General features: G+C 49.5%; 1 protein-coding gene across 1 annotated transcript in view; it reads right to left on the reverse strand.

Annotated features, from left to right (window-relative positions):
- Nucleotides 1-24,246, reverse strand: part of Ark2c (arkadia (RNF111) C-terminal like ring finger ubiquitin ligase 2C) — a 100,615-nt gene that overhangs the window by 76,279 nt on the left and 90 nt on the right. The window lies entirely within an intron of this gene.

The raw sequence follows: 24,246 nt of genomic DNA on the forward strand, positions 1-24,246 counted from the left end.
AAGACCTTGCTGCATTTGACAGACAAGCCAGCTGAGACTTGGGAAGAGAAAATGACATGCCTGGGCTCAGGGACAGGACTCAAGTCCAGTGCTGACCCACAGTGGTAGAGATGAAAGATGGGGGACTTGGGCTGTGCAGGGGCAAAATTGGAAGGGTAGGGGCTAGGGTTGTGGCTCAGTGGTAGAGCGCTTGCCTAGAATGTGTGAGGCACTGGGTTCAATTCTCAGCACCACATATAAATAAAAAAATAAAGGTCCATTAACAATATATAATATATTGTTATTATTGTCCATTAACAATATATAATATATATATATATATATATATATATATATATATATATATATATATATATATATATATTTAAGATTGGAGGGGTGGGCAGGGTGCAAAAAATGGATTTGCATCTCTCTAGGGTCTTAAGTCAAAAAGTGGATTTCTCATGAGTCTGCTCTGAGCAGGACCTTCTTCAGGTTCCAGGAAAGGAGTGCTAAACAAGGTACCGCCTACCGTTTCTCCCTGGGCATATGAGAAGGAAAGGGATGACCGTGTGGTGACAAGGAGAAGAAGGGACTGTCCTGGGTGTTTGCAGCATGTCATCAAGAGGCTCTGGGTGTCATCTCATGTCATCATGAGTCCAGGTGACAGTCACTCCTCTTCTTCTACAGAATCATACAAGAAGGCCAGAGCCGACAGGAGCTGGGAAAGTCACAGAAGGAGGCTGAGAGCCCCCAGAGTAGGGCATGCTGCAGGCCTCATAGTGGCCGTGGACTCCGTTCCACTGGACTCCGTTCTAGAAGACAGCTCTGAGGAGATCTGCGCCTGCTCCTGCCATGTGTGTACTTCTGTGTGTACTTCTGAGTTCCTGCCTCTACCTGCACTCGCGCTCACACTCTGCTCACCCTCCTGCCTATATTCACAAACCTCCCCAAAGCATGGAGGCCTCTCTTTCCTGAAGTCTACAAGTCCCCAGGCTCCTTCCCTGATCCTTGCTACCCTCTCAGCTGCCCTGTTCCCTGAGGCTATGTGACTCATTATTGTCCTGAGTTGTACAGATAAGTTGAAGTTCTAACTTCAGGGCTTTGTGACTGTGATCTTATTTAGAAATTGGATGTTGCCCAGACATGGTGGCACACACCTGTAATCCCTGCTACCCAGGAGGCTAAAGCAGGAGGATCACAAGTTCAAGGCCAGCTTGGGTAACTTAGCAAGACCTGTCTCAAAATAAAATGAAAAGGGCTGGGGATATAGCTCAGTAGGAGAGCACCCTGGATTCAATCCCCAGTACTGCAAGAAAAAAAAAAAAAGGAAAAAATAGAAATAGGGTTTTTACAGATGTCATCAAGTTAAGATGAGTTCATACAAACAGGTATCATTATAAAGCCCTGTGGAAACACTGAAAGGCACTGAAAAAAAAAAAAAATAACCACTTGATGACACTGGCAAAGGCTGAGGTGATATGTCCACAGCCAGGGAGCCCCAAGGACTATCAGCAATCACCAGAAGACATAGGAGACAAGGAAGAGTCTGTCCTGGCTTCTTCAAAGGGAGCTGGTCCTACCAACACCTTGATTTCACACTCCTGACCCCAAGAACTGGGAGAGATTACATTTCTGTCATTCTTAAGCTGTACAGTTGGTGGGACTTTGTTGCAGCTGTCACAGAAAATCAACACAATCCTTATCCTGGATGAAGTCCTGCCTCCTAAGCTGGACAGTAGTTCCCAAGCACTAGGAAGGGTCTTGCTCCCTTCTCTAGCCCAGGCACTGAGCTCAGTGCCTCTCAATGAGGAGTAGAGAAAGGCTGTGGCTTAAATCCAGGGCTCCCAGAGCTGAGGATCCTTCACAACCACCTGGGATTCTGGAAAGGAGGTCAGGAACACCTCATTCCATCCCCTCACCACCCTAGCACAGCCCACCAAAATTATGTCATCCTTGCTAAACTGTGTTCACAGTTGGACATTTATCTGTGGGTTGTTTGCTTATGCTGTCTCCTCCTTGAGACTACAATCTCCAGGGGGGCAGGGGCCACCATTCACCACAGTGTATACCTTGTCCAATGCAGTGCTGGGTAGGTATAAATGAGGGGTAGTGACGTGTATCTGGGGAAGGGGCCTGATGACCAATGGGAAATAACAGGAGCAAGAGATACACTTACTAAGCAGAGATGGGTCTTCCATTTTGCTTTTTCCTATGTGCATTTCTATCTTCTTAAATGTCAAAGCAACTAGCTCATATTTTAAATTCACAAATACAATAAAATGGCAGGTTCCTACCAATCCCTGCAATGCACACCTATAATCCCAGCTACTCAGGAGGCTAAGGCAGGAGGATTGCAAGTTCAAGGCCAGCCTGGGCAGCTTAAACTCTGTCTCAAAATTTTAAAAGGGCTGGGAATGTATCAGTGGTCAAGTGTCCCTGGGCTCAATCCCAGTACCATCGAGTGATCAATTGAACAATCAACCAATGATTCCTTGGGTGGGACCTGTCAATGTGGATTTCTGCAAGCTGCCAGGTAACCCTAATACAGGCAAGAGAGCTGGACAAAGCTAGCTTTCCCCTGCCTGAACCCAATACTGCAGCTCAGGACCCAGAAGGCTGCCTCCCCCAGAATCTCTGGCTCAAGAAGATGACTTTGTAACCTCAGGAGTCTTGGTTCTCCCTAAATGTAAAATCTCTTCACCTGCACCACGACTGGATGAGACCCAAGGTAGGAAGTTGGTGGGATGACAGGGACATGACACCATGATAAGATCAGATGATAAAGCTGTGGAAGACCTGTAATCATGGAGCCTTGGGATGGGGTATGGAGGTCTAGGTCCCCTCTGCACATTTAAAGTGAGCACAGTCTTCCCTGGTTATCCTCAGGGGATTGGTTCCAGGATCCCCCAGAGATTCCAAATCTGAGGACCCTCCAGTCCCTTATAGAAAATGGTGCAGTTATTCACCTGTAACCTATACATAGCCTCCCATCTACTTTAAATCATCTATAGATGACTTAAAATACCTGCTATGCTTGGATATAAGGTGTTCCCCCAAAGCTCCTGTGTTTGTGCAGAAATGTTCCGAGGTAAAATGATAGGATTTTGAGAGCTGTAACCTGATCAGTCCACCCCAGTTTGAAAGGACTGACTGGGTGCTAACTGCAGGCAGGTAGGGCCTGGCTGGAGGAGGTGGGTCACTGGGCATGTGCCCTGGAAGGGTTCATCTTGCCTGCAGGGTCTTCCCTTTCTCTGCTTCCTGGCGGCCATGATGGAGCAGCTTCCCACCTTGAAGCTCAGCCTCACGAGAGCCATGGAGTCGGCCCACCATGGACTGAAACCATGAACCAAAATAAACTTTCCCTCCTCTAAGCTGTTCTTGTCAGGTATTTTAGTCACAATGACACAAAGATGACTAACACAATTCCTAACAATGTAAATGCTGTGTAAATAGTTATTATACTGCATTGTTTAGGGAATAATGATAAGAATGGAGTCTGTACATGTTCAATACAGATGCAATTTCCCCCCACCCCGAAACGTCTCCTCTGAGATTGGTTGAATCCCTGGATGAGGAACCCATGGATACAGAGGGCTGAGTGTACTGTACTCTGAAGTCAGTTGGCAGGAGTTATCCACACTTCACCACGCTCACGACAAGGGAGGCAAGCCTCACCTCCCAGTGTCTGCTGGGCTCCCTCTCTCACTGCCTGAGACCTCAGGGCTCTGGGAATCACCATGCTAAGCACAAGGCATTTCCTGAGTATCAGACATACAACAAGCACCTCCCTCATATCTTGCCCCACCAGCATCCCCTGGCCCATTCCCCTGTGCCATTTTGCACCATACCATGTATCATCTCGGACTTGCTATCTACTGACCTGATTACTTGTTTGCTGTCCACCTTCCCCGGTATAAGCTCATAAAGCTCATAAAGTCAAGGCATCATTCACTATAGTGTCCCCAGCACCTAGAACAGGCCTGGAATTGGACGGACTGGCCACTCGATCAACAGTTGCAGAATGAGTAAATGAATGAGTAGACAATAAAGCAATTTCCTTTCCAGTTTCTGCATAGTTCCTTGCACAGACGAGAGCATTAATAAATGTTAAAGTGATAAATAAAAGAGAGAATAAGGGGGACAGGATTTGGACCAGGGGCCTGCACCAAGCCTAGTTCACCCTGCCTGAGGGCCAAGGGCCAAGGGAAACTTGCCAAGGATCAAACTGGTGCCTGGCCCTACAGCCCCATCAGCTGGCCATGCCTCCACCTCACTCAAAGCCCTTCTGCTTCATCGTTATCATCAACATGAATATCATCAACTCTGGTGGCCATGTACCCAGCATGATGGGACCACATTGAAGAGTTGGGTGCAGGGGTCCTACAAGCATAGCATGATCATGTGAGGTTTGGGACCATCTGTGCAAAGCTGAGTTTAGAAAAAGTCTTGAGGAAGCAGCTGAGCATATGAGAGGTGGAAAGATAGAACCAGAGAACCAGAGACACAGAGTCCTGCCAGGAGCCCAGGCGGGCACTGAACGCAGTAGGCGGCAGAGGCCCTGAGAGAAGGGACATTTCAGGGTACTTAGAGACCATGGCTGCTGGAGGAGCACAAGAAGAAATGAAAGGTGTCTTTGCTGAAGATCACTGGCATGCCCAGGAGATTCTCAGTCCTTAGAGGAACATAGGAAGGGAGTTGGAGTTGGGGGAGAAGAAAGCTTAAGGAAGTTAATGTTTTCCTAGAATTTTAATTCTGGGGGATTAATGTGTCCCTTCCAAGCCTTTTAAAACAACAAGTAACTCCTGTGAGCCTCATCAGGGGCTAGAGAGTGAAGCAGAAAGAGGAGCGTCATCCTTGAGTCAATGAGGAGTCCAAGGTCCTGAGAAAGAAGAATGGGGCTGGTCCTCACAGGAGGGACCCAGGACACCAGCCTCCCAGTGCCATGACTTCTGACCCTCTCCCAAGTGTTCATCCCCCTGAATCCTTGGGTCATATTTTAAATGACAAAAACAAGACCATAAAGAATGTCTAAGGTGAGAAAGAAACTTCAATCTCATAAATCACAAACTTGGCACTGATGTTTGCATTTAAGGATCTCATAGATTTATCTGTGGTCCCAAAAGCTTTGTGTGTAGAGCCCATAAAAAAAAAAAAAGGGAATGCCAAGTGGTGTCAACACTACAAGGCCATCAATTGCATGGTGATCACTTTATGAACCACTAAAAGATTTTTAGTGAGGCAATTAAACTAGGACACACTGTTGTTTATAAGGCACATTCCAATTTCCAAGATGTGGAATGTGGGTAAGTGTATATCTTGGAGTCGTACCGGTGCTGCAGCTGAGAGGAGTGGGATATCTTTTGAAAAGTATCAGTTGGGACCCTGCAGATACTCCAGCCAATTCCCAAGTCTCCAGTAAAGGTTTGTGCAGTTGGGTCTCTGGGAGAGAAGAGTACCACATCTTGTCAATGGCACTGTTGGGTATAGGCACTTATAGACCCGGTCAAGGGTCCTCCCATCCTGTGTTCTGTGCATGAGGAGCCTCTTCTGTGCAGCCTGAATGTCTGAATGGTCCCTCACAGTTTATAGATCTAAGTGAGTTAATCTCCCCTCTAACCCCCAGAGTCGTCTGACTTTGCCTACACTGCCTTCAGCATGCACCATGTGTTTCCTACACCTCCCCCCACCCAATCACTCTGCTCCAACTCCCCTGTGCTTCCATATGCAGAGATGGGGTGCAGTTAAGGGATTTTTAGATAACATCTCTGATCAAAGGCAGCGGGGCATGCTAGCATCCATTGAGTGCTAGTGACTAACCAGGTATCTATGCTAACAGTGAAAAGAACCCCATTTCTTTTTCACAACAGCTCTCTCAGGGAGCTGCAGACTCTGACTCCCACCCTGCAGCCTGACCCACAGCCTGACCCAGTCCAAGGTCTTGTGGAGTTTCACTGGATCTGCCCAACAACCCAAGGGGGGAGGCACATTCCCCATTTCTTAGATGAGAAAACTGAGGCACAAAGAGGTTGAACAGCTTGCCCAAGGATGTGCAGCCTTCATTTAGGGCCTACTGCCCACACACACAAGTGCATCCTCTCATTTTCACTTATGTTTTCTACGTATGCTTCATGGACAAGGAGGAAGCCCAAGCCAGTCACAAGGACGAGGAGGGTTTGTAATGAAGCAAGTGAGCACATCTGATCCACATAAGTCAGCGGTGGCTTCTCACTTCCTGCCATGGAGCTCTGCTTTATCTATTTAGGTGAAGCAACAGAGGAGGTGGGGGTCCCGTCTATGCTGCCACTAAATAACAAAGTGGTCACAGGACAATCCTTAACCAGGATCAATGTAAGGCCTGACGTGTGGTCCTAAGAATAAACTCAGGCAGAGATGACTAGTTGGCATCCAACATTGGTTGGATGGTAATAGAAACCCCAAATTTAGCTGGGCATATGGCCTTCCAGAATAAACTACACTGCCCAGGCTCCTTTGCAGCTAAGCATAGTCATGTGACCTGGTTCCAGTCAATGGATGGGCAGCATGGTGTTGTACCCTTCCTGTCCTTTCTGGTCTTGCTCCATCCTGATGCTTAGAAAGTATGCAGAGTTGCTCCACACACCCTAAGAAAGGTAGAACAATAAGAGAGGAGGCACCTGAGCCCCTGACACCAAGGTGGCTTGGGTGCCACACCTGCCCAAGACACACTGACTCTGGGCTCTTCTGAGCAGATATCCCTCTAATCCCCCTTATTTGGGGCCTCTGTCACCAGAGGCAGATTTTGCTCCCACCCAATAAACCTCCTCCACCAGATTGATGTATCACTAAGCAGATGTGACCAGATCCAATTCTGGTCCATATGAATTAAGCTCAACAACAGGGTGATGTGGGTCTAGAACATCCTATGCAAATGAGATTACATGAATGTAAGAGTAGCTTCTAGGCAAGGAAAGGGGTCTGATGGGGCCCAAACTAATTTCCTTCCCACCGGTTCTTCCAGGGGAGCTTCCTAGAGGGGAACCAAAGATCCCGAGGAGAGGGGACCAAGGACAGTTAGCCCAGAGGGTTCTCAGATGTCTCTAGCAAGCCCTGCAAAGGCTTTGAGAGATAAACTAGGGATGTAGCTCAATGACAAAGTGCTTGTCCAACATGCTCAAGACCCCGGTTAGACCCCAGCAAAAAAAAAAAAAAAAAAAAAGGAAGAAAGAAATAAAAGTGATGATGGGAAGAGAAGGCCAAAACCTGGGAGGCAGAGGATCTAGAGCTGCCTTCCTGCGACACAGGCGTAGATAAAGTAGGAAAGTAGCACAGGGGGCAAAGTCACCATCCATGGGCTGCAAATATTTTCCCCACTGAGCTGCAGCTGACAGGGCTGGCCAGGCCACAAAGAGAAAAAAATTCCATTATGGTCTAACAGCTATTCACTCTAGATGCCTCGGGGAAATAACTACTCCTGCTCCATGCACTGCTGTGTCCATATGCATCAATTCATAGCCCGTCCCTGTCCCCAGCAAGGGACAATTGCCTCAGATCACAGTAGAGGCATGAGCTTGGGTTTAAAAGCCAGCCTCAGTTTCCAGGCTCTGTCACTGAGAGTCACCTCTTGCAACACCTCAGTTATCTTCCTATTGGGTTTTTTAAAAGGCAACCCAAAGATCAACACCAGAGGACAAAGTGATAATGTCTCCAAAGTCCCCCAGCATGGCATCCATGAACAATGTTTCTCCGCTACTGGACAGGAAGGGACTGGCAGCGAATGGAGTGGTGACAACAGAGGGTGGCTCTGTAGGTGCAAACCTCATGACTTTGCTTAAGGACCTAACCTCCTTATCTGTTCCTCTCGCCCCTTCTACTCAGACTTCCAGGGAAGGGAAGGCTTGGCTTGGAGCAGGGGGACTTGAAAGGGACCTTCTCTGCCTGTCTCGCAGCCCACCCCTCCCCTAACCCTGCTCAGGCCAAGCCTCATGGCGGCAGGAGTGTCGTGGGCAGGACACCCCTGAGAAAACTCCAGACTTGGGGAATCCCAAGCCCCATCCCTGGAGATGGTGACCCTGTAGGACTGAGGGAATCTGTATTTTAAGAAGCTTCTAGATGATTCTCACTTAGTATGAACTCAAGAGGATGAAGCTCCCTGGCCAGGTGACCTCCCGGGGTCTCTCCTGGCATAGATGACTCTGCAGGGCACCCAGACCCACACGTGAGCACCAGTCCTGTCTGCCTGGGTCGCTGCCAGCTCTCAGCGCTGGCCTCTACCAGGATTTATGGCTGAGACTCACGCAGGCACTCCGAGGCAGAGGGACCCAGAGCGCCATTCACAAATTAAACCCAGCCTTCTCTCCTCCCAGGTAATGGGCCCATCTGATGATAGAAGAGCTTATAAACAGCTATCGTCAAATTAATCTCGATGTGGGAGAAATAACAGCGGCCGTAAATAAGACTAGCGCGCCTGGCCCGCCAGCTGGTTAGACACTTTATAAAACTGAGCAGCCACATTAATATCACATGGACTCCTTCAGACCCCGGCCACCTGTGTGACAGAAGTGAGCACTAGTTGAGGGGTCTCCCGGCTATGAGGACTACTGCCAGGGGCCAGGGCCACCATTGGGGCAGCAGGAGGAAATGTCAGTAGAGTAGGGCTGCTGGATACTTCCTGGACCTGCCACTTCCTCCTCTGCCTAAACTGTCCCCAAATCTGCTGCTGAGGACCTTGGGGTTGGGGGGACCACTAGGCACAATCACTTCTTTTGTTGCCATCATGCAGCCTCCACATCTTGGTGATCCCTTCTCACTCCCCACAGACTCTGCACTCACCCTTTGCCCCAGCTCAAGACCCACCCCTCGGGAGCCTCACAGATCGCGTGGCCTCTCAAAAGGCAGATGTCTGCTTTACCCACCATAGTGGAGATCACAGCCACTCGGTCACACCCCTCTGTTATGCCCCACACAGGCCACTGTCCCTCCTGATGCACAAGCACCCATGGAGATTGCAGAGCCCTGAGGGCAGCGGCCAGTTGGTGTGTGGACCCTACAGCTGCTGGCCTGGGCACACAGGCACACTCTGATCTCATGGTACCATCCTGGTTGATGGCCTCCACCTCCTTGCTGGTATGTTTATTGTGAAAATTCAGTAATGGCAGGGTGGTGACCACAGGGGCTCAGGGGAAACATCAGAGAAAAGTAGAAAAGGAACCTAATGCAGGAACCGTGGGATTGACGTGTGGACGTGTGTGTGCAAGTTACAATAGTGTGTGTGGCGCCTCAGGAACAGGACTGGTGCCCTGACAAGAGACTCTCTCTTCTTCTGCCTTGTGGTCTTACAGCAAAAAGACTACCCTCCAGGAAGTGGGTCCTCACCAGGCACAACTCCTGGTGCCTTGATGCTGGACTTTCCAGCCTCTAGAACGGTGAAAAATCAATTTCTGTAGTTTATAAATCATCCAGCCTCTGGCATTTTATTGTAGCAATCCAAATGGACTAAGACTATAAGAAGGATGACACCCTTGGAAGGAAGACTAGAGTTGGGGGACCTTGAGACAGGCAGTCACTAAGCAACGGGTCACCCTTTGTGGCCTTTCTCTCAGTTCCCTCCCCCCTCAGTGTAAGAAAGCAACTTTAGGCTAGTCTTGAGTTAGGTGACCCAGTTCCCAGACCAGCGTCTCCCAAACTGTGCTCTAAGCACCAAGTTCAAAGGATGTTTCTAGAAGTCATGCATGCGCACATACCCAGAGTCCTCTGGTCAGATCATTTTGGGAAACGCTACCGAAGCAAAGCCCAGGGCTCTCCTTCCTGCAGGTCAGAACAGGGCTTCCAATGTGCTGATAGGTGACGGCACTCACCAAGCCAGGAGTGTAGGGCGTAGGGTGTAGCGTTTCCAAATCTTTGAAACCTGTGACTCTTTTGCAGAATCAATTTTAGCAGAAGGGCCTCTGTGTTGGGTTGGACAGTGCTGTTCCAAGGCCCTGCTTCAAGGTCAGCTCCACCCTGTGTCTTCCAGGAGGTCTCCCAGACACCACAGCTCTGCCCCTCCACTCCACCCTGGCGACCCCCACTCTCCACGGCAGAGCATGATGACCCTCTTACTGTGGAGGGCGCTGCCCCCTCGTGTTTCATGGGACTGAGAGGACTCCTGCCGGGTTTTTTAGCACTTGAAGGCTGGCACCCAGGTCTCGCCTAAGCCCTGAGCTCAAGCTCAAGCTCAAGCCGGGGCTCTGAGTAGGCTGTGGGCCCTTCAGTCCTGACAGCAGCCACTCACTACCGGCAGTGCTGACAAAGCCCCAGCCAGCTCAGCGGGGGACATGACCCTGTGGCTTCTCTGCAGCATTCTCTTTCTGGCTTTTCACCCCTGTGGTGGCACCTTCACCCGCCTCTTCTGCTCAGCCCTGCACATCCTTTAAGACCCACTCAGGCATCAGGAACTCCGGACATCGGGCCTGGCCTCCCACAGGATGTCAGACGCCAGGCTGAGAGCACCCAACACAGACAGCAGGATCGTACTTTGAGACCGCTCATGCATCTGCTTTCCAGCAGACTCGGTTTCTTTAGGACAGGTAAGGTGACTGGGGGAGTGCCTGGCACAGAGTGAGCGCTATGTGAGCATCTGCTGCTATTCTTGTGTTGTTATCTTCCTGTCCCCAGGGCCAATGCAGACACCTGTGCTCAATTCACATCTGTTGGATGAGCTGAGCAGACCCATGATCAAATCTGAGCCACCTTATAACCATGCTGGGCGGTTACTATGATTGTTTCCATTTTACAGACGAGAACACTGAGGCTCAGAGTTCTTCCTTCCCACCCGCATTGTTTCCCTTACCAGTCAAGGTACCTACTAGGAACAGGCAGGGGGAGTCTGCAGATGGTTACTCCAGCAGGCATAGCACATAGCAAGAGCGGCCCTGCTTTGTGCCAGGCCAGGGATCATGGTGGGTGTGTTACGTTCCAGTGTCACTTAATCCTTGCTCAGCCTGGCAGGTGAGCATGAGCACCCGTTCTCAGGGAACAGAATCAATGCCCTAGGAGGGCTGCTTGCTTCAGGAGGCCACAAAACCCCCACTCCTTGGGCAGCCTCCCCCCTCCATAAGGCTGTCTTCCAGGGGACGGCGCAGTGACCCATGGGAGGGCTCAGGCAGAGGGGCAGGAGAGGAGGTAGAGAATGACAGCAGAAATGGCCAAGCCAGGGAGACAGCAGGGAGGAAGGGGGCTGGAATGGGTGGGATGAGAATGAAATGAGAAGGCCCAATGCTTCAGAAAAGAAAAAGAAAACTCAGACGAGGGTGACAGCCACGGACTCTGACATTCACCTCTTGGGTGGGATCTGGATCTTTGCCAGAAAGGGGCAGGGCTGTTCTGAGCTGCAGCAAAGCTGCTGCTCTTCCTCCTCAGGGACAGCTCCGTCCTGCTTCCTCCAGGGGCTCCCTCCCCAAGACGTCTGCCGGCTTCACTGACCTCTCCCCATCTCATGGGCCAAGATGCTGCCGACTGGCTGGACCACACTTTCTAACCAGCACCACCAGTGTGGCCTGGTCTATGGTCTATGCATTCCCCACTGACTTTGGGGGTACTCAGGAGTCTCCCCATCTAGGCTTGGCCTGGTGCTGCCAGTACCTATTGCCCACAGCCCAAAGTGGATTCTCAGTAACTGCTTAGGCAATTAAAGCAGTTCATAAAACATGCCCAGTCCCTTCCTGTCTGCCTGGTCCCCTTTGCACTCTCCTAAATCCCCTTAGACTGTTCCTGGCCTGAAGAGGCAGGTCTATGTGTTTGCAGAGGGGGAGTGGGGTATATAAGTGGCAATGACCATCTCTTGCTAAGTACTTTCCAGGATTCTGTGTGCCTCATATTTTATATCCATCAGCACTTACTTTTGTGCTCACCTCCCTGTGACACTGGTGTTCATATCAATTATATCTATCTCTCCAGAAGGTTTAGAGAGGTCCAAAGTCACCGAGCTTGTAAGTGGTAAAGCCAGATTGCCCGATGGCAAAATCTCCGCATCCATTGCTACCACTTAATACCCTGTCCCTGACCGTCCTGGTCCTTCCTCCAGGAGACTCAACAAGTACAGCCCTGTCCTGCTTGGGAATAGGAAAAACTAAGGGAGCCCTTATTTGTTTGGAGTAATTAAAGAAGGTTTTGGAAATAGAAAGTGGTTATGGTTGCACAACAATGTGTGTGAGTGTATTGAAGGTCACTGAATTGTACACTCTTAAATGGTTTAACATGCTTAAAATGGGGCTGGGGATGCAGCTCAGTGCTTGCCTAGCATGCGCAAGGCCCTGGGTTCCATCCCCAGCACCACCAAAAAAAAAAAAAAAAAAACCACAAGTTAAAATGCAAATTTTATGTTATATGTATATTTTCACAATAAAAGAAATAATCTTTAGTGTACCAGGAGCAGCCCTGGCTGGGTGACCCCTTAGGAGCCTCCCTCGCCAACTGTTCATAGATTCGTCTCCATGTTCCAATCTCCCGTCTCCTCTGCTCACCTTACACCCACATTGTCTTCAAGCCTCACCTGGGCATGTATGCCACAAAGCAGCCTCAGCTAGAGCTGCTGGGGCTCATGTGGTTTCCAAATGGCCTTGAGTGGCACCTGAGGAGCACCCTGGCCCTCTGAGTCAAAAGACCCAGTTCCAGTGGTGGGGGACTCTTGCTCCAGCCACTGGACAGCTTGGGTCTCCAGTGCTGGGGAGAGGAGACCTTGGGCCGATCCCTGTGTATCCCTCACACTGAACATGTCACCAAAATTCTACATCTTCACTCAACAGTTCATGTAAAATTTGCACCTGAAGGCATAACTTCCTAATTTAGTTTAATATAAAAATCACCTTTTCGCTGGGCACAGTGGTACACACCTGTAATCTCAGACACTTGGGAGGTTGAGGCAGGAAGAGCACAAGATCAAGGTCAGTCTCAGCAACCTAGTGAGACTTGGACTCCAAATAAAAACCAAAATGGACTGAGGGGGTAGCTAAGTGGTAAAGTGCCCTTGGGCTCCATTCCAGAGCCAAAAAAAAAAAAAAAAAAAAGTCATTTTTTCCCCAATTGAGAGGTAAAACCGAGAAGCTGCACCAAGTTTATCCTGCGGCCCATTTTTGCCCTCAGTCAAGGTTCTGCTATATGCTGAACACAGACCTGGTCCCCCCTGCAGTATGGATACTATAAGATGGCAGACTCCTACTCCCAAGCAGGACCTTGCAGGTGCCAGCACAGACTTGGGAACCATGTGGGATGGATGAGTGCCCCTGCTGAGGGGTAGGGAGTGACCACAGGACAAGGCTCCAGCCACCTCTCCCACCTTCTGGCCCTGCTCCTTCTCCACTCCATCTCTCTCCTGGGGAAACCTGGACTTGTCAGGGACCCTCAGGGTGAACTGCCATCCCAGGCCAGTGGCTGCGCTCCACTTTCACATTCTGGATCTCATTCCCACCTCACCAGCCCAGGCAGACCAAGCTTGCCCAGGTGAACTGGGCTCTCCCACAGCCCCGCCTCCTCGCTCCAAGGCCTGGGTCCTGCAGGTGTAGGCGGGCCCAGTCTTGCCCTCAGCACCTCTTGCTGTCCATCTCCTGGGGCTCTGTGGCAGGTACCTGCTCTGTGTACCCAGCACCCTATTCTGGTGCTGGGTACACCCCATCACCTTGGCCAAAGGAAGTCTGGCCTGGCTTCCTTCCTGATGCCCCTCCTTCCACCTTTACCCACCAAAGGTGAGGCCAGCACCATGGCCTACTCACCCCGGTGTCCAAGATGTGGGCTCTGATGAACCCAGGGCTCTTCCCAGCTACTCTGTGGTCTCCCTCCCTCATCAGGAGCTGGGGACACCTGGCACTGTGGTAACTGGTGACTGTTGGTGTGGGGTACCTTGAGGAGGTAGACAGCTCCATGGGACCAGCCACCCCTCACCTTCCCCACAATCCCTCACCTTCCCTACTATCAGAATCTCATCTCTAGTCAGCAGGTCCATGCCTCCTGGGTGGAGGGACAAGCCCAGTGACCCTTCCCACCTGCCCTCCCACCTGCAAGCCCTGCCATGGTGCAAAGATATCCTTTGGTTTCGGGTAGTTCAGTGTCTGCAGCCCAAGGTGGGAGTGGGTGCATTAGCCCATCAGCTCCCATAGGACTTGGTAGCAGAAGTAGTTGCCCTGAGGTCAGGGAGAGGGGTAGGCCCCTAGCTCTCCAGAAGGAGGTGGCTTGGGAGTCCTGACAGCTGGGGGAGGAGCGCCAGAGCTAAGCTGACTAGAGGGACAAGGAGCAAGCCACCCCTTCCCCACCCCGTCAGCCCCAAGGGGAGCAGCTGCTGTTGGAGCTTCCTGCCTTCCTTGAGACAGGTGCTGGCTCAGTTCTGGCTTCCTTCTGCCTCCAGAGCTCAGCACCCAATCCCACAGCAGGTGGGCGCTGACTCAGCCCCACCACTTCCGCTTCTAGGCCTGGGAGGCCCACATGCAAAGCTGGGGATGCGCCTTGGCGCTGTTGCAGCCAAACCATGATGTGGGTAATGTCACCATCCCTTGTTGGCTGGGGGACTTCCTGGAGGGCACCCCTGCCCCAAGGCAGCGCACCTCAGGGCAAGTTTGAAGGAAGGCAACTTCCTGGTCTAGGCCAACAAGAGGCACAGCAGAAGCAATTCCAACCCTAACTCAGGCTGGGGAGCCCTGGGGTGTACCCAGCACCCCATTCTGGTGCAGTCACAGCCCTGGATGGGCCACCAGTGAAGCAGAGGCCATGACTGCTCCCTTCCCACTATGGTGCTGTATGACCAGGCCAGGGGAAGGGCACGTGCCACTGAGTGCTGAGGAGTGTGTGGCTGCTGTCCCAATGGGAGGGAGAAAAAGCAAGGAAAGCATAAGTTATTGTCATCGGGAGGAAGTCACAGTTTCTCCGAGCAGGAAGGGGCAATTAGGTCAATTATCTCCCTTGGCAGATAGAAAGTGAAGGGGCCGAGCAGTCAGACTTGGCCAACATCACACGGGTGATTATTGACAGAGCAGGACTCCAAGCCAGGACTATTTCCATTGTGCACGATGCTAGTCACCATCATTACTCTTCCCTTTGGCTGGTTTCTCCGTCGGTTGCATATGCATTACTTCATGTGACAGGACCCGTAAGGCACCAACCGTGGACTCAGCCTATTGACAGGTAACTGAGAACTAATGGGAGGAAAGGACTTGCTCAAGATCACCATGGCAGCCAGGCACGGTGGCGCAGGCCTGTAATACCAGTGGCTCAGGAGGCTGAGGTAGGAGGACTTCAAGTTCAAAGCCAGCCTCAGCAATTTAATGAGGCCCTCAGCAACCCAGGGAGACCCTGTCTCTAAATAAAATATTAAAAAAAAAAAAAAAAAAAAAAAGCTGAGGATATGGCTCAGTGGTTAAGCACCCCTGGGTTTAATCCCTGGTACCAAAAAGAAGAGTGAGAGATCACAGTGGGTGTTTGTGGCAGAACAATGGCCAGAATCCAGACCACAGAAAGAGTTTATCCCAATCTTAATCCTTTCCCAGGCCCTTCTATCTTGCACACCCATGGAACTTATTGGTGAGCAGAGGAGCTTGGGGCCTGTTGGGCCAGTCCACTAGCCCTCCTTCCCACATGGCTTAGTACAGTTGAAGGCATGCAGGGGTGGACTAGCACAGACAGTCCCTGTGACCTGTGGCAATCTGAGTACATCAGAAGTCACCAGCCCTGACAATTAAGCCACCATTCAAGTGGAATACTATGCAATGACTAAAAGTGATGTTTGTGCTGTAATATTAAATTAAAAAAGAGAGACTGCCAAGTTGTATATTCACCATGATTATAGATCTACAAAACACACACAAATGTATGAGCAAAAAGGTGGAAAGAATTTCACTCATGTGATCACAGGGGCTGGGCTCCTAAGAGACATTTCCCCTTTGGTTTCCTTTCTCAACTTTCCAAAATGGAATTATACTACCTCCATGATGTAAGAGATCTAATTTGAGAAAGCATCAAAAGTATCTACAAAAAGATGCAAAATATGCTCAAGACACAGCTGAGGCAAAACTGGGAAGCAGATACCTATTATTTCAATGGAAATCAGAGCACAGACTGCACCACCCTCAGGGGCCCCCAGTGAGCTGGCCAGGCTTCCTCTGAGGTGGCACCTGAGGCTAAAGAACTCACCACCCCAGGTCCCAGCCCCTTGCATCTCTCCTACCCAAGATGTTCTCTGGTCTTCCAGGCACCCACATACGCCAGCCCCTGTCTATCTCTAAGCTCGGTGCAGGGCACTTAAACTCCCTTGTAGCTTGACAGGCCATGAGCTGGGAAGAGGCCTCTCCTGGTGTCACAGGCATGGCTCCCTGGGGCTTGTCTAGTCTTGATGGGTCCTGGCAGCCTGAAAGCTGTGGAGGGCAAAGCCGGAAGCCGAGGCTGAGCTCTCAGTCACATGACTCAGCCCGTTACTAGCTGAGGGGAGGGGCCTCCCCCCACTCTTGGCCTCAGTTTTCCCCTCTCCACCAGAATTACCTTCTCACTAGCTAAGTCCAGGAGGAAGTGAGATAATGGAAGAGGAAGAGCCTTGAATCCTTTGACTGGGGGAAATCCCTCTCTGCAGACAAGGACCAATCCTGAGGCCAGAGCCCTGCCTCTCCTTCACCCTCGACCTTGTCCCATTTACCACACCCCTGCCTTGGTCTCCCACTCTGCCATCCAGGGTGGGCCCCCTCCTGCTCCTCCTTCTCCATGGGTGGGGGGAGTGATCTTTTTGCAAATCCATGGAGGCAAGAATCCTGGCACTTGCCTGTCCTGCGGTCTTGCTTCTTGGAAAGAAGGAAATTCAGTAAAACTTGTTCAAAATGAGATACCACGGCAGAGTGGTACAGCTGCTGAGGGGCTAACTTTGTAGGAGAGGCTGCTCCTAGGGTTAAAGAGCCCTGTAAATCACTCAGTACAGGGATGTCGGGCTTGGAGATAATGTTTTGAGGGACTGTCGTGCAAATATGAAGAATTTTTACTGTTGCAGTTCATTTCCTACCCCGGTTGGAGCTCTGCGTTTAAAAGTACTAGAAATCTCTACTCCCAGACTCTACGCCCTTCGCTCTGCCAAATTCTACATTTATCCACACGCTGGACTCATTTGTCCCCAAAGCTGGCTGCTCCTCCCATCTTCCTGGTTTGTCCTCATGGCCGGCCATATATTCTCCCAGGCACGCCAAAGACATTCTGCCCCTCAGCTGCCCCCGGCATGGACTCAGTCCTTCTTGCTCCTTCCTTGAGGTAAGATCTTTTATGCTGGGCCTCTTCCCATTCCCCAGGCCTAGGGTTTGGGTCCCCATCATCCCTAGAAGCCTGCCATGTCCTCCTCCCTGGCCTTAGCCCCTTAGTCTTACCCTTCTGTCATCAACAGAATAAGCTATCTAAACACTCTGACCCCAGAGAGCTCCCAGTGGCCACAGGAGCAAGCCCTACTTTCAAAGGCTTTCAAATCTCTTGCAGCCTTTTCCCCACATTCTGCAGACCTCCTGCTGTGTGGCTCCTAGGGAGAGCCATTCAGAGAAGGACAATGACCCTGCTGCCCCTGTCATCCACAAACCCACCCACACTCCCCCTCCCTCCTTATGTGCATGTTTCTATGTTTCATTCTTAACAAAGCAGCAGAGCCACTGCCCAGTGGCCCAAAACTCACTTGTTCCCCACTCCCACCTAGTGCTCTCCCCTCTTTCTCCACCCCTATGTGCTAACCATTTGACTGTCCTACCCCACCCTGAGGTCGTCTCTCACTTTATTTGGTCCTCAAGCCAGTACAGTTGGAGAGGGGAAGAGGCAGCCAACTGCTAGTCCTTGCTCCTGCTTGTGACCCGTGATTTGAACGCACCCTATCAGGAGGGTTCCATAATGGTCATTGTTCAGATGATGCTCAGAGCTATGGTCTACGTTCACCCCTCTAGTCAGGATAGGCCTCAAAACCCTGGGCTGCTCCCCGCTGCCTCGCTGGCCAGGATGTCTTGCCATTCACTTGGATGCTTCAGCTGAGACATCTTAGACAGCATCTGGTTTCCTACACAGTCTTCTCTCCGCCTCAGCACAAACCCCTGAAGGTTCCCCTTTCTTCTGCATCCCCCTTAGCACAGTGCTTAGCCCCAAGCAGGTATTTAATGAACATTCATTAACTAATGAACAAACCAGTGAGTGAATGAATGAATGACTGGGCACATGAGGTTCAGGCATTGCGAGGGGTGCAGCTGTAGGGTCCACTTTGTTTTTCACTCTTAAATTATCCTGAAAAATCTGGGCTGGGGCTGTAGCTCAGTGGCAGAGCACTTGCCTAGCATGTGTGAGGCACTGGGTTTGATCCTAAGCACCACGTAAAAAAAATAAATTGAATAAAGGCATGCTGTCCATCTACAACTATAAAAAAGAGTTTTAAAAAATTATACTGAAAATCTGAGTCCCTTTCAAGGTAAGCCTGCCCCTCCCCCAAATCTCTTGGAAATATATTGGCTCAGCTGTGGCTAAACCACACCAGATACTAATAAATACTAACTTGCATTCATACTATATTAAGCCAAGAATTTTAAAAAGCTCTTTAGATTAATAGAGAAACTAAGGCAAGAGTGTTCCTCCAATCTGTGCACCCATGGTGGGTAGAATTGACAGAACCAAAGTCATGCCCAATCAGTGAAGGGCATGTTGTCTCATGGCCTTCCCCCCAGGAAAGAGCCCCACCATGAACTGAATCCAGCACAGAGCTGTAGCTACGCTTGCCTAGGAAACCACCAAGTTTTCTAATGTGACACTGCAGGATGCTTATTTAAAGATGAGGAGGACACAGGCAAAGGGTGGGGCAGGAAATGAGAAAACTGCAAGAGAGAGATGGCTTAGGCTCTGTCGTCTGCATATGAGGGTTCCAGCTCTCTCGGTGACCTTTTTCCCTAACCTCAAATGTTTAAAAGTGTTTGCTGGTTTGTGAGAAATTGTTATCTAAGGAAACTCACTAATTAAGTAGGCTTTATCTGATGCTAGTCAAGAGAGAAGTCCTCAAGTTCAGAAAGAAGAACTGTAAACAAAAGCTGTGCTCCATCTTATTACAGAGTAGGAGGCAGAGAGTCCACCTAACAGGTGGCTTTTCCAAGATCCTAGAGTCAAAAGCTATTAAAGCAGATATGTGTCAGAAGGTTGAGAGAATATACCTAATGTACAACAGCTTTGCAGTTCTTGAATCATCCAGTCCTTAATATGATAAGTGTTTAGTTCTGACAACCTGGGTGAAATATAGTGTGTACTTGATAAATTGTTAAAACATAATTACCCACTAACCCCAACTATATTATTACTAGGCTACTAAACTATCCTCAAACAGCACTGTCAAATACAACACTAATTTAGAGAAAAAAAATCTAAAGAGTTGGCTAATGATGTCATCTTTAGGACAAAAATGAGATTGGTCACCTGATTTAGGAGAGTTTTTTTGTTGCAGAGGTTGAATTGGGGGTGGTTTATTTTGATTTCTCCAACAAGGAACAAAATCAAAAGTCTTGTGTAAACAAAACAAAAAAAAATTTTTTTTAAAGAAGAGGGAGAAAAAAATCCACAACAGACTGTAGACCTACGTATCCCCTCTTGAACACACTACAGCACCTGCCTCTGCCCGGAACATCCATGTGTGTCCATGTGTCACGGTAAATCAGCTCAGCTTTCCCACTGGGCTGAGAAGAGCAGGAGAACAAAGGGCCAGAGCCGAGAGGGCACCATGATTCAGAGGGGAGTTGTTGCCTGAATACACGAGGTGAGGAAGCCCAGTGGTCAGGCAGGGTGGTCAGGCAGGGTAGTCAGGCAGGGTGTGCCTGCTGGCAGGGGAAAGACAGGGGGCAGGCCAGGGAGAGAGCCCAGAGGAATGAGGACCAGGCACATCCGCCAACACAGAGACAGCTTCAAAATGATGACCTTTTGAAGGAACCATGAATTTCTTTAATCAACTGATTTCCTTGCGTGTCTATGATGCTTCATTTAGCAAGGCTTGTTCTGGGCTGAAATGGAATAGGTGTAAATTGACAAATGCTTGGAATCAGGTTCCACTCTGGAGGAAAAAAATACCTCTCCACTGGCTCCTCCAATGCAATTAAAGGGAAAAGACATATTTTAAGGGTTCTTCTTTGAATTCAATTTGAAGGTAGGTCCTGACTTCCCTCCTGACCTCCCCCACCCCCACTCCAACACACACACTTAGACAATGGCGGAGATCTGGCTTGCTTTCTCCTAAGAGAGGCCCTAGGGTCACAGACCAGCTGTCAGGCAAGCGGGCTATAATCAGCTTTAACCAGCTCGCAGCCTGCAGAGGGCATAGACCTGCTTATTCCTAGGGAACCAGATCGGGCTGCCTGTCCGGGATGGGGAGGGGTAGTCTCGCTTTCTGTTTGAAATATCTTCCTTATCCAGGATCTCAATGCCCAACTTACACTGTAGGTCCTGAGAATTTAAATATGCACATTGAAGAGGGTCCTTTAAAATTCCAAATCATGACTTCCACTACATGTCACATGTCACCCCCAGCATGATTTATAAGGACAGTAAATCAATGAGACAGGAAACAGAAAAGTTAAAACACAACTCAAAATGGGTTTTTCAGGCGAATCTGAAATGCTACAAGATTGCTAGTTAAGAACAGTATCCCTTTTCTCAACCTTGGTGTCATCTCCCCTTCCCTCACCAGCGACAGACACTCAGTGCCTGTGTAACTTGGAAACTAACATGAAATGTGGAGGCTATTGAATATACAGGTGGCCAAAGATAGGGGCCCTCTCTAGCAGTTGAGCTGTTTCAGGGTGACAGAGCAACTGACCTCTCCCATCACCCCAGACTTCTATTGTTAAAAGATATGGACTAGATGAGACTAAAGTCACCATATCTGTACCACGAGAAAAAAAAAAAAAAAAAGGAAAGTAAAAAGAAAAGGCATTCACTCAAATCTTACAATGGGAGGTGGGGGTGGTGGGTGAGGGGTGGGAATAGAAAAGCAAGGGGGAAATCTAAACAGCGGGATACGACAATAAATGGGAAAACAGCAAGAGAAAAAGCACACTAGGTTAATATAGGAAAACTAGTTCTTTATTGAGAGATTGTATATTAGTATTAGTGGATTCTGTGTGTAACAATGTCGTCATGCACACGATACAAAAAAAAAGGCTGGGCCCACCATGCTTCGGAAGGGCAACAGAACAAAAGCAGCGTACAATGAGCAGATGGCCCGGGCTGCACGACCACAGTACCACAGTACGGTTCAGCGGGGTAACATCTCTAACCGAGCGCTGTACAGTGTCAACTGGGGGATGTAAAAAAATACAGATCATGCTTTAGTTTTAGTACAAGAAAAGGTGAAAAAGATACACAACCAAAAGGATATTTGATACAGAAAAAATTACCCACAAAATAAGAACAGGAAGTAATTCAGCACAGCAGAACACGCTACCCCTGTTTAATGGAAAACCATTTTGCTGAGATTTTTTTTTCTTTCTTTTTTTTTTTCCTCTTTCTTTTCAGATTGCCAAATGGCAGTCTGGGGAGGCTACTTGGGACTTTATTTTGGAAGGGCCCTCGAAGTAGGGGCCTTATTCTTTCATGATTGCTGCTGTTTTGTTTCAGTTTTTGAGCAGGTCTGGCTGGCCAAGCAGCAGAAGGGAGCCGGCTGTTAAAGGGGCAGTTCTGAGGGCCAGGGCAGATGTCCAAAGATGCTCTTGACATTATACAATTAAATAATTAAGACCCTATGGCCACGGCTCCCCCTTAAGCCAGAGACCTTGGTACACCAAATTTTCAGAGGCTTGAAAGCAGCAACTGCCATTTCATCAAAGATTTTTCTTTTTAACAGACAGATATTAAATAATTTTGCCTCCAACTAAATGCAATCCTCAGTTATGTCTGGGTGCTGCCTGGAAGCCAGCCAATGGCCACCCGGACAACTGGAAAATGGGTGCTGCAGCCTCTATGCCAAGGCAAAAGGAATCCACTTAACAGGGATTTACAGTGCAATGTATTCGGCTAAACAGGATGAAGATACAAAAATGGTTATTTCTCTGCATCTATTCTGAAATGGCCTACATCCTACACTACTACAATGGATACTAAAAGGAACAGATTTAAGCTGGCAGACTATCTAATAGTTTTACAAGAAGATTGTGGTTTAGGACCTTGTTGAGTTAAGCATTAGTATCCTCTATCGGAAGGTCATGATTTCTTAGCACATTGTGCTAAATTTTACTCACAGCCCAACTCACCCCTCAGCCCTTAAATTTCCTGTGGGCATTTGCCATGAAAGTAAACTTTGACTGACGGGCAGAATTTGATTTGTTGGGATTTTTTTTTTTTTTTGGGGGGGGGAGTGGTATTAAAAATAAAATTTAAAGGCAGCTGAACAATTTGAATTTCAAAACATGAAACCGCATCCTGCAATGGTATTTAGAGATTGGTGGTATTAATGAGGATGATAATGATTTAATCAGGATAATTATACTTTCAGGCTCAACATCCTTCTTAATCATTTTTGAATTTCTGCCTAGTGTAATGTTCCACACCCGTTTTAAGAGGAAATGCCAAGTAATAAGAGATAATTGTGCTTTGGGGGTGGGGGCTGGCATTTCCAAGAGTCTCATGCAGACCCCCCCTTCTTCCTCACAAACCCCTTCACCCCCCACCTAGACTGGCCTGAGATAGGGGATACTGCAGCTTAAATAGCAATGCCTTCCTCAGATGGAGACAGGAAATGGTTAAGAGGGTGTCACAATACAGCTAAATGCGAGGCAGAAGGGTCACAGCGCGCACAGCAGCGAGTTGACCATTCACTGAGCTACACAATGAAGAAAAAAAAAAGATTTGATAAATGCAGAATGTCATCATTCTATCATCACACAAAAAAACTGCGGTTCAAACAGGCCTAAGGGGGCCAACCTTGCCTTTTGGGTTCTGGGGACAGGCGCGGGGCTGGGGACAGCTGGGCTGGAAGAAGGAGGGCCGGGCTTTCCTTGCCTGGCCCAATCCGGCCCCTGGGGCGCACTGAAGCGCTGGCCCTGCGACCCCGCCCCCCACTCTGGCTCCGTGAAGGAGCCAGGTCGGCAGAGGGAAGACATCATTCTGTGTGTGAGGGAGGGGGTGGGAGAGGAGGGCCTTAGCCAGCAGGGATTTAAGCAGACGTGGAGTGGGAGAGAAGAAACATTTCCAAGAAGAGAAATGTGAGTCCAGAGGCAGAATACAAAAAGAAAAAAAAAAATGAAATGCATCTTGGATTTGCTTTGGGAGGTGGGAATATTTGATTAAAAGAAAATGGAAGAAATGTGGGGTGGGGGAAGAAGAGGGAAATCAAGCTATTGCTGTAGCAGAATGTAAGGAAAAGGGGATGTGGGAAAAGGGGACCGTGCAAACACACCCCGTATATCACAGTTAAAAACAAAGCCCGCGCTGGCCTGCTGCTTGGTCAACCGCTGCCTGGGGCAAAGGCCTGGCATGGGGGCAGCTTCCCACCTCACCCTCACACACAGCGCAACACCCAAGGGCCAGACACCCCACTCCGGCAGGACCCAGGGGTGCACGGCAGCGCACGTCTGATCACTGAGGCGCGCACACACACATGCATGCACACATACACACGCACACACACACAAGCATTTTGAACCCGTAAATGCAACTGTCATACAAAGACAACTGGGAAGTGGGGAGAGGGGGATATGAGCAGGGCCACAGCACAAGGGTAATAACATAAAATGGGTTAAAGGAGAGAAAAGGATGGGACGGGAAATCGTGCAAGTGCCCACCAGAGGGTGGGGGCTGGGGCATGGGATGGGGCAGATACCCAGATCCCAGCTCACAAGCCATCGGTATTAATAACCAAAAAATGAAAAAATACAAAACACACACAACAGAAAAAACACATAGACTTCAAAAAAAAGCAAATTACAGAAAACCAAGCATGCTTTCTCTTCTCTCTCTCTCTCTCTCTCTCTCTCCTCACACACACACACACAGTCTTATATCTCTCCTTTCGATCATACAGGGCTAGGTATTAGGGGAAGGGGCTGTGATTTGGGGGAACCACGTCCGCCGCAAAGAATAAAAAATGGGGCTAGGGAGGGAGGGACCCAAATTCGCCAAAACCTAACTTCACTACAAAAGCTCCCAGGAGGGCGGCCACCCCGACACTCGGGGGTCTCCCCAAAAGGGTGTGGGGAGCGGCCACCGCTCGCCCTGCGTCCTCGCGGGTGTGCCCTGAGCCCCCGGCCGCCCGCGGCGCCCGCCCCCGCCCCGGTGCCTGCGGCGATCCAAGCTCGG

Source organism: Callospermophilus lateralis, chromosome 17 (assembly GCF_048772815.1).
Source record: "Callospermophilus lateralis isolate mCalLat2 chromosome 17, mCalLat2.hap1, whole genome shotgun sequence".
In the NCBI taxonomy this organism is placed as follows: Eukaryota; Metazoa; Chordata; class Mammalia; order Rodentia; family Sciuridae; genus Callospermophilus; species Callospermophilus lateralis.